General features: G+C 42.2%; 1 long non-coding RNA gene across 1 annotated transcript; it reads left to right on the top strand.

Annotated features, from left to right (window-relative positions):
• The first annotated feature begins 233 nt into the window (after positions 1–233).
• LOC310848453 lies at positions 234–2,071 on the top strand. Its single transcript, XR_014566412.1, has 3 exons — positions 234–275; positions 1,671–1,740; positions 1,875–2,071. It is a non-coding gene; the product is annotated as an uncharacterized lncRNA (long non-coding RNA).
• Positions 2,072–11,604: the final 9,533 nt, after the last annotated feature.

The raw sequence follows: 11,604 nt of genomic DNA, 5'->3' as shown, positions 1-11,604 counted from the left end.
GTCTTGGTGGCTTACGATTTGGCAACTCAACCCGCATATCATTCTAAAACTTTTACTGATGATAATGCTATTGTAATACCCAAATAAACCTATTTACCATGACTAGTTATGAAGATCCATCCTGAATGTGTTCAGCATCTGCCTGACTGTTAACTGCATCTCACTTTTTGAAGACTTCAAATGTATCCTATTTGTGACATCATGGATGACATCAGAATGCCAGGTGTGCATAGGCTCTCTCCATGCCAACTGTGGTGGCAGTGAACTACTGTAAAGTAGATAGCATACAGCGTGACTGTCCAGCAAGTCCAATGTTTATTTTTGGCCTTGTAACTTTTTTATAAAGCTAATATACTTCTCAAATAAACCTATTTATCACCACATGTTAAAAGATTCATCCTGATTGTGTTCCTATTCCATTTCACAATCCGTTCAGGTAAGTTTCTCCTCAATGGAAGACCATGCCAAAATAACATTGCTAAAAAGAGAGAGGAATATGCCAATATGGTAACATTTCTCTATACTATTTTCTGTAGGAGAGGGGGGAGAGGTGCACACACCAGAAAAATGGTTTTGTAGTATGAGACTGCCTTCAGAATACCAGAGTGGGAAGGCTACATTATCATGGACCTAGATCTAAAATGTAAGGCAGATGAAGTTTAAATGGGTCCATTAGAAAAATGTCAAAATCCGCAGTCAAGCCATACTTTTATTAGGACTAGCCAAAATGTCACAGAACATGATTCTGCAAATCATCCCAAGCAGTCACACATATGGTTGAGTCTTTGATTAACAAGATGTTCAGAAAGTGTAAAGTTTTCACAGTGCCTATAAACTTATTTATCACTACCTGTTATGAAAATCCATCTTCACAGTGTCTAGTCATACTACGAACTCTTTCAGTTTGTCAAACCTGGGAGCTTATCCTATCTGTGACATCGTGCATGACATTGGGATCTACCTCCATGTCAACAGAAGTGACCAGTAAATCTCAGTTAGTAGATTCAAGTTGGTAGCTGTGTTGGTCTGCCATAGTCAAAATAAATTAAAACAATTCTTTAAAAATATAGTTAAAAAGGCTCTTCTTAAAAACCTAAAAACCCACTTAAAAGAATCAAGTCTTTTAAAGACTTTCTTAGATCATATAACTTTTTCAAGACTTGATTCTTTTAAGTGAGTTTTTAGGCTTTTAAGAAGAACCTTTTGAACTATCTTTCAAAAGAATTTTTAATTTACTCTGTAAGTAGGTAACCCTCAAGACTGACGGTCCAGCAAGTTCCTTTTCCCAATTTAATCTGACTTTGTAAGGTTCAAAGTAGCTTTGTTGCAAGGAAATGTCCCCTATAATACAAAAGTTAAAAAAATATCCAGCCAAACAATTGGTTCACATAAAGCTGCAAATACTATGCCTGCTCTCTTCTATTAAGTAATTTGCTAATATTTTGCATTTGTGATATTCCATAAAGATTACAATTTTCTATTGCTCTTTTATTGTACCTTTCCCAATAATATAGCCTCTACCATGTGCATCTACTTGGCTTGTTCCTCTTTCCGGAATTATCTGTGCTGAAGCTAATGCCTGGTGCAAACTTATTGACAATGAGACTTGACACTGGATTCAGCTGATCAGATGTGAGGCTTCATGTTTCATCGCCCTCTTTATTTTCCAGGCAGAGTCTAGAGAACAGACTCGGAGATTAATGATCAAAGCCTCCAGCAACTGGAATAAATCAACACAAAGTAAACCACTTTCCGTTTCCGAGCCTTTGGCACACAGTAGCATCACATTTTCAAGTTTTCCCCTCTAACTTAGAGATTAAATGGGGGGGAGGGGGGAGATACAAGTATGAAAACATTATTTTTTTCCTCATAAGGTAAGCTGCATGAAGGCCTGTCAAGATCAGATGTAAGTGTCAGGAGGCTGATGGAATCTTGCAGAAACTGTCAAAATCCTACAAAGTACTGTAGGGAGAAACGAGAAAACAAAACCTGTCCTGTACTGAAATATGAAGAGCAGACGGAGAAAACTGTTTTTAGCTTCTGAGTAATGAAGAAAATGCATCTGTGTGTATGTGGTTGCAAAGAGCTGCTCTAGTGACAATATACAGACCCCACTGAATCGCACCAGAGCGACTGAACTGGATTTGAGCACCTGCTCAATATCTAGGGATGTTGGAGAAACCTGATTCTGTTCATACAGTGGTACCTCTACTTACAAACGCGATTGTTTCGGGGTGCCGTTTCCACCCCAAATGTCTGTAAGTATAGCACCACTACTGTTCTTCCGGGTTTGCCATGTTCATAACCTGAAAATCTGCAATTTGAAGCAAAAGTAACATGAGGTATGACTGTATTTAAAGGTGAACTCACCTACTTTGCTCTTTCTTTCTTTCTTTCTTTCTTTCTTTCTTTCTTTCTTTCTTGAAACAATATGTGAACTGAAACATAACTATCCTTCGGAAATTGCACTTCTGCAAATTTTGCAATGTGATTTTTCAGGCAAATAATGTGTTTTGTATACCTGAGGGAGCATCTCCACCCCCATCGTTCAGCCCGGACACTGAGGTCCAGCTCCAAGGGCCTTCTGGTGGTTCCCTCATTGTGAGATGTGAGGTTACAGGGAACCAGGCAGAGGGCCTTCTAGGTAGTGGTGCCCACCCTGTGGAATGCCCTCCCATCAGATGTCAAGGAAATAAACAACTATCTGACTTTTAGAAGACATCTGAAGGCAGCCCTGTTTAGGGAAGTTTTTAATATTTGATGTTTTATTGTGTTTTTAAAATTCTGTTGGGAACTGACCAGAGTGTCTGGGGAAACCCAGCCAGATGGGCAGGCAATAAACAATAAATAATTATTTTATTTTATTTTATTTTATTACAAACATGCATATGGTATGGTAAACTGTGTGTAATGATGCCTATCCTAGTAAAATTAGCATCCAGAAATCCATTCTGTTGGGGGAAATTGCATTGCAAAAATGTTTATATTCGGAGAATTGCATACAAAAGAAGGTATATTAAGGAAAATGCATACTAAATTTCTAATGAATTTTCATGAGAACCCCGCCCCCCCCCCCAAAAAAAATCTGAATCGGTGAAAATAAGGACAACTATACTTAAGTTATTCACCCATCCCTGGTTAATACCTGAGCTCTGGTCTGATGTTGAAGCAACTTGACTCAGATATTGCCTGTGGTGCCTACAGATGACATCTAAGATGGAATGCCATCAAGCTCCAGTATGTGCTGACTCATAATTGGGAAGAGGTGCCAAAGACTTGCAGATGCCCAATGAGAGCCAGAGTAAAAGACATGGGACTTCTGGAAGCACCAACTATAGATAGAGATAGCAGTAGGACCAGTGTGTTGGAAGCAGATCGTGTATGGCAAGCCTGTTCCATGAGAAGGCCTTACCTCAAAGCCCCAGAGCAGCAGAAAAATCCCAGCATTCAATGAGGAAAGAAAAAAGGGCTCTGTGAAGGAAAAGAATGGAACTGCCCGTAAATTAATTGCATGTCTCTACTGATGTTATTTGACTTTTAAATATATTGGTGATTTTGTGTTTGTTTGTGAGTGCAACAACAGTTATGATGGTGTTCATAAAACTTAACATCATCAGGTCCCATGGAGCGGGCTTCTCAAAGGACAGTCTTCTGAATTCTCCTGGAAAGAAAAACAGCTTAAATGTTGCCCTCAAAACTTCTTCTATCACAACCCGGAAAATTCAGGTTGCACAATTGTTGCTGACTGGGAAGCTTTGCACAACAAACCTACTTTCCCCAAAATATCACCTTATTGTGCTAAGGTAAGTGACAGAAGCTAAGGTAAGTGACATCACCTTGCCAACAAAGGTTCATATAGTAAAAGCTATGGTTTTCCCAGTAGTGATGTATGGAAGTGAGAGCTGGACCATAAAGAAGGCTGATCGCCGAAGAATTGATGCTTTTGAATTATGGTGCTGAAGGAGACTCTTGAGAGTCCCATGGACTGCAAGAAGAACAAACCTATCCATTCTGAAGGAAATCAGCCCTGAGTGCTCACTGGAAGGACAGATCCTGAAGCTGAGGCTCCAATACTTTGGTCACCTCATGAGAAGAGAAGACTCCCTGGAGAAGACCCTGATGTTGGGAAAGATGGGGGGCACAAGGAGAAGGGGACCACAGAGGACGAGATGGTTGGATAGTGTTCTCGAAGCTACCAGCATGAGTTTGACTAAACTGCAGGAGCCAGTGGAAGACAGAGGTGCCTGGCGTGCTCTGGTCCATGGGGTCACGAAAAGTCGGACACGACTAAATGACTAAACAACAACAAGTGACAGAAAAATGCAATGGAATGTGTGAGATAGCACTCGCTTTGTCACAACTACATCTGACCTCCCTGCAAAATGAATTAGAATAAGTGTTCCTTAGATAGCCAACTTCATCTCATCTTCTAGCAAATAAATCTGGGTGAATTCTCAGTAAATACATCATCTGGAAGCATCCTATGATGAACAGAAATAATGCACCATTTTTCCTTGAATAGCAATTGTTGCCATAGGTGTAAAAACCTACCAAAGTCATCTGGTGAGAATTAAATGCACACAGAGGCACAGAGAGATTTGAAACTGCTGCCAAGAAGGCAGTAAGGGAAAAAAATGAGGCAAAATAATTCTTGCCACATACAGAGCTACATAGTTTATGTAAAGTTGTCATGAATTTCACCTTTTTTAAAAAAAGTGCTTGAGTAAAACATCCAGGGAATGAAGTCAGAAGCGTTTCTATTAGGCTAGAAAAAGAAATATTGAGGTGAGGGAAGGGTGCTGCAAGTCCATATCTGAGGTTTACAGAAAGTCTTTACTGCATGTTGTCAATTCGTTCTGTGGTTCTCCCTTTTATGATCTCCGAGTGTTCGCCTGATTGTCTGTGGCTAGTTAAGAAACTCCACATGCAATGAGCAAGACTGATAGGACTTGGAATTAATGTAGCTCCCCCAATTTCACCTAGAGCAAATTTCCAAGGTGCATTTGGAGGGGTGGAGTCTGAGCAATTTGGAAGGAAACATGAAGAGTTTTGATAAGCAAAACTTCTCCAGGGCATCTTCTCATCCCTAGTTAGGTGTGATAGGCTGAGCACAGAGCATTTATTCTTGCAAGTTGTATTTTGTAAATTTCCTTTCCTTTTTTCTTTTAGGCTCTGGACTTCATCTACAATAGCATGATTAGGGTTGCCATATTCCCAAAAGTGAAAATCCAGACAAAGTTGTGGAGGTATTTTTTATTTTTATTTGGGTGGGGGAGCAAAGTTGTTAAATTGTGGGGCTTTTTTTTTTTTTTTTTACTTTTTAAGCATTTTTAAAATTAAAAAAAAAATCACCCTACTTGCCATACGTCCGGCTTTTCTGGACTATTTTGCCAATTCAGCAAAAATCTGCCTGAACGCCATTTTGGCAGCCAGATTCCCAGATGCGTCTGGGAAAACCTGTACATATGGCAGCCCTAAGCATGACTAAACTTCATAATCATGAAAGATGGGGGGAGAGGAATATGTGTGTGTATATGAGTTTTGGGATTACTTAAGATGACTAAGAGCTGCTTGGTTTCATAGTTGTGTGGAGTTTTCATGGTTAAGTCACATTTACTGCTATTTGAGAATTGCTTTACACATAAAAAGAATGAGTTACCTATGAAATATTTTCCCCCTTGTGCACAGTTTGTAATGCTCAGGAGTCATATCTAATTTAGCACAAACCTACCTCAGGGTACACAAGGTATTGGTTTCTTTGCCCTGTCTAGCACTTGAAAATAAACTAGCAGTCGCAGACTTCTTTCCTCTCGGTAGTGTTTGAGACCTTACATTTGCTTCCGTGATTCTGTGAATCACCTGTGGCTTTAAATCTACAGTCATGCCTCAAGTTACAGACACTTCAGGTTGTGTGTGTGTGTGTGTGTGTGTGTGTGTGTGTGTTTTGGTTACGGGCACGCCAAAACCTGGGAGTACCGGAATGGGTTACTTCCGGGTTTTGGTGGTCACACATGCACAGAAGTGCTGAATCGCAACCCATGTGTGCCCAGAAACGGCGCTGCGTCTTGCAAACGCTGCAGGTTGTGAAAGTGCCTCACACACGGATCACGTTCGCAACCTGAGCATCCACTGTATATGGTTTTGTGGTAAAACAAGGCCCATATGTAACCCCCCTGTGATCTTTGGAAGATTTGTTCACCTTTCCTAACCCAGCACCCTAGACAGGCCTCACTCTGGGTCTGAGGGAGCCATGATCAGGAAGTTCTGATGAAGCCCCATATTGGTGGGCAGCCCCATCCATCATCTTCCCCTCTCCTCCCTTTATTTTCACTAGACATGAGGGGCAGATAGCCTGGTCCTAAGGAAGGAAAAGGTAGGTGATGGTAGTGGAAGTGATGCTCATCTTATGAGCACCAGACAGCCACCATTGCAACTTCTTATAATGCCCTGCACAAAAGCAGCATTATTCAAGAGCATCGTGGCCTCCTGAGATGGCAGCTGCACAATGATCATCCAAACACCAGAAAGGAGAGCCAAGGGTGATAGCATCTGCATCCATAGGTCCTTGGCAGATGTCAAAGGATACTGGCTGATCACTCTACACCTGACCCTAGACATAGGGTGCATGGCAACATGACACCCATGGCACAGTTTGACTGGGTCAGTTTTTGTGAGTATCAAGAAGGGGCATGCAGAACCCTCTGGGAAATTGTGCTGGCCTTCTTGTTGGCTTCAGAGACAGGGTGGTGTAGTAGTTTTGAGTGCTGGAGATGGATTTCTGACACCAACGTGAAATCCCTGTGCAGTCATGAAGCTTACCGGGTGATCGTAAGCCAGTCTGGGAAAGCCAGTGATTGAAACTCCCGTTGTTCTAGGTGCATTTTGCGACAGGGAATTTCATTGGCACGAGCCGTTTCTGAGTTAGGGGCTCAGTCCTGTGCCTAAGATTTCAGATTAAAACTGCAGAGTGGAAGGAAAGAGGGATCTTTTTCTGCACCCCTTCCTACTTCCAGCTATTTTCTGAAGACTGGAGACATTCCGTTGTGCCCATTGAGGTGATTTCACCCCTCCCATACCCAAGAATCTCCTGATGATCTCCTGATGATCTCTGCTGACTCTCCAGAGAGGAGGAGGCGTGTTCTGCTATCTACTTATTCTGCCCCAGCACCACATCAATGTGTGTGTGAGAGAGAGTCAGTCAGTCAGTGTATCGGAGAGAGAGAGAGTGTTAGAGATCGTGTCTAGAGATAAGGTTGCTGCTAAGAGCAGCTGCAGACTCTCAGTGTAGCATTGATTTATGCTTAGAATATTCAGCTCTGTATATAGTTTTGTATCATAGTTGTAGTTACAGAATAAAAGGAAGATATTCTACAGAGCTGCTCTCCGAGTGGTTTATACTCTGCAAGACTCTGCAAAACTCTGCTGTGCAGCGACTGTATTATTGAGACAGTGAATCCGGTGCTCTCAGCTCTAAGCTGTGAGTCCACAGCACTGTGACCTGTTCCTGTGAGAAAGGTGGTCTCTGGCAGTGCTACCCAGCTCGCCTAGCCCAGTCGGGGTTGAGGTGCATGAGTCCAGTTGTGCACTGGCTCAAGGTTTAAGGTGCCATTTAGCAACAGCTTTCATATCTCAGTTTCTAACATTCCTCCCAGCTAAGCCTACATCAGAAGGATGTTATGAGAATAACACGGAGGCCTTCAGAACTTGTTCTCCATTGAGTGGAAAGTTGCACATCCGTGTATGGTGGGCCACAAAGGGCTTGATGATTCTCCTACTTTTGCTGACTGCGAAAATGGGGAGAATTGCTAAGCCCTCAACAGATCTCTGCATAGCTGCTGGTCTGTGTTTTGGATTGATGGGTCAAAGCATCTGAAGAGGATCTCTCTTCTGCTCCCTCTCGAATATTTCGGGTGGCGCTGTGGGTAAATGCCTCAGCGCCTAGGGCTTGCCGATCGAAAGGTCGGCGGTTCGAATCCCTGCAGCGGGGTGCGCTCCCGTTGCTCAGTCCCAGCGCCTGCCAACCTAGCAGTTTGAAAGCACCCCCGGGTGCAAGTAGATAAATAGGGACCGCTTTCTAGTGGGAAGGTAAACGGCGTTTCCGTGTGCAGCTCTGGCTCGCCAGAGCAGCGATGTCACGCTGGCCACGTGACCCGGAAGTGTCTTCGGACAGCGCTGGCCCCTGGCCTCTTGAGTGAGATGGGCGCACAACCCCAGAGTCTGGCAAGACTGGCCCGTACGGGCAGGGGTACCTTTACCTTTATCTTCATCTCCATTCTTCCTCCCCTTCCCAAGTTCTTTTCCCATTTTTCCTTTCCGCTTTTCTCTCTCTTCCCTATAGCTGGCTCACTGAACTCAAAACAGTTTGAAGCACATAATAGTTGGGACAATAGATTATTTTTTCTGGGTCGCGTGGGAAGATAGGGAAGAAAGAGAAATGTGATGTTTTGTTTATAAACTGAGGCAGGGGGCTCAATAAAAGTTCAAATATTACAGTGCATATAAAAAAAGAGAGAGCTTGATTTAGTACTTTACCCCCTCCCTTGTCCCTTGCAATGGTTCACAGCACTGTGAAACTTTATTTACGGCACTGACAAAAAGTATTGGCAAAACCCCATGACCTTGAGAACAGAGGGCATTTTTTCTTTAACTATCTCCCTTTGTGCTCACTCTGAGTCAGACACAAAGTTTTCCGGCTGAACTGCGGTTGCAATTGAATGTTGACAAATTGATCTCTGCTTATTGCTTGGCTACATTTAAAAAAAGAATAAGTTCTAGTTAGTAAAAGCCCCTTCTTTTTTGTTAGCTTGAAAAGCTTCTGCTTTCATAAACCCTCATTTTATATCATACATACAGAAATTGGCTCCATTTCAGTAGCTTTGAAACTAGGAGCTAAACACGAGCCATAGAATTTAAACTATTTCATATAAAAATTGAGGACATTGTTATATACCAGAGGGCAGGATTGAACATGCCTGCTGTAACTCTCGGTCCTCTTTGCGGTGCTTGCAGTCTTCGTGATCTCTCTTAAAATGAGGAGCCTCTGTCTGTGCACAAGAACTATTTCCATTAGCCTCTCAGTGATCTGGCTCTAATGACTCTTTTCTGGAGTGTAAATTGTATCTGGTAATGTCTCCCAATTATAGATCTGTAACAGTTAAGGCAGCCTTAGCTTCCATTTAAGAAAGTGGTTTCTCCTCTATCCCACTGCTCACAGTGTACAAGAACATAAAAAGAGTCTGCTGGATCAGACCAATGGCTCTTCTTGTCCAGCAGCCTGTTCTCACAATGGCCACCCAGTTGCCTGGTATTCGGAGGCATACAAACATGCCTGTGAAACACAGACCACTTATAAATGCCATCTCCAACTCTACAAAAGAGTCCATCAATGTTGTCTCCAAAAATTTGTACACATCACCGGGGAAGACAGGCGAACTAATGCCAGTGTACTGGAAGAAGCAAAGATCACCAGCGTCAAAGCAATGCTTCTTCAACATCAACTTCGTTGGACTGGTCATGTTGTGCCAATGCCTAATTATCGTCTTCCAAAGCAGCTACTCTATTGCAAACTTAAAAATGGAAAGCGTAATGCTGGTGGTCAACAAAAGAGGTTTAAAGACTCTCTCAAGGCAAATCTTTAAAAAATGTAGTATGAACACTGACAACTGGGAAACACTGGCCTGTGAGCGCCCCAGTTGGAGAAAAGCCTTTATCAAAAGTGTCATGGACTTTGAAGATGCTCAAACTTAGGACGAAAGGGGGAAATGCGCTAAGAGGAAGGCATTATGATGAACTCCCACCCAGAAACCTATGTCACACTATGGAAGGACGTGTGGATCCAGAATTGGCCTCCACAGTCACTTATGGACCTACTGTTAAAACTATGTTTATGGAAGACAATCTTACTTGGCCACAAGTGATCACCAAAGAGAAAGAGATTCAGAGGCACGATGCCTCTGACAATGGAGGTAGAAGATAGCCATTGTGGCTAGTAACCAATGATAGCCTTGTCCTTCATGAATTCGTCCAATCTTCTTTTAAAGCCATCCATGTGGTAGCCATCACTATGGAGCAAGTTCCATAGCTTAACTATGTGCTGCATGAAATAGTCTTATCTGTCCCAAATCTTCCAACTTTCAGCTTCAATGAATGCCAATGAGTTCTAGTGGCATGAAAAAGGGAGATAAACCTTTTCTTTTTACACACACACACACACACACACACACACACACACACACACACTTTAACTATCTAATTTACATTTCAAAATATTCATTTAGACAACCTTAAATTCATGACTTCCCTTCTTCTCTTCCTGTGGTTCATTTTGCATACCATACATCCCTGAGTATTTTACATGAAATAAACAATTCAGTCTTCCATTGTTACATCCATCAAAACTTATTTACACTGTTGAATTTGTCTTAATGCCATCAGTGTTTTTAAATGTACACAATTTTCACCCATATATTCAGTAAACATTTTCTAGTCTTCTTTAAACATACATTCTTCTTGTTCTCTTCTTTTATATGTTAAATCTGCAAGCTGTGCATATTCCATCAGTTTAAGTTGCCATTCTTCTTTAGTTGGGACCTCGCTTGTTTTCCATTTTGGGGCTAGCAAAACACGGGCCGCAGTGGTGGCATACATAAATAATCTTTATTGACTCCTAGGAATAAACTTTTCTCTGTCCATCTTCTCCCTGTCATGCATAATTTTATGAAACTCTATCATGTCACTTCTTACAAGCCTTTTCTCTCAACTAAAAAGTCCCAAATGCTATAACTTTTCCCCAGAGGAGAGTCATTCCTCTTTGATAATTTTGGTTGCCCTTTCCTGGACCTTTTTCAATGGGACAATCTCTCTTTTTTCTTCTTTTCTTGAGGTGAGGAGACCAGAGTTACGCCATAGGTTTGTATATCAGCATTACGATATTGGCAAGTCTGTTTTCAGTCATTTTCTTAATAGTTCCTAGAGTGGAAAATCTGCCACACATTGAGTCAATATTTCCATCAAGGTATCCACCAAGACCCCAACGTCTCAGTCACCACCAGTTCAGACCCCAATTAGAACTGGTCTTCCACCCATCTGGCATCTGAGTTAGGGGATTTTTGTATATTCGGTTGAATCAAGTGGCAAAGCTTTTCCTGCACTTCCCCCATTTCAGTCTGCAAGGACCTCAATCAGATTTGAAAGAATTCAGGATAGTGTCTCCTATGGTGCAGGCTGCCTGGGGAAGCAACATGAATTCTCCCTTGGTTGTCAGCACTCCATGGGCACCCCCACTGCTTTGGCTGATGTGAGCAGCTTTTCTTTCCAGAAGGAAACATTGCCTGCCTCAGAAATGTGTTAGAAGCATAATAAGGGCACCCAAGGGAGCATTCACACTGTGCATCTGATCTGGTGCTTAGATCCATGCATTTTTTAAAATTTATTTTTTTAAAGAGGCACTTGTCTTCTGGACCTTCAGGAGAGAAACTTGAATGCTTTCTGCAGAAGACATTCAAAATACAGTCATACCTTGGATCCCGGATGCCTTGGTACTTGGGCGTTTTGGCTCTCGAACGCCACAAACCTGGAAGTAAGTGTTCCAGTTTGCAAACATTT

This window comes from Podarcis gaigeae, assembly GCF_964106915.1.
Source record: "Podarcis gaigeae genome assembly, chromosome: 7".
NCBI lineage: Eukaryota > Metazoa > Chordata > Lepidosauria > Squamata > Lacertidae > Podarcis > Podarcis gaigeae.
This window is presented reverse-complemented; position numbering and strand designations above follow the sequence as displayed.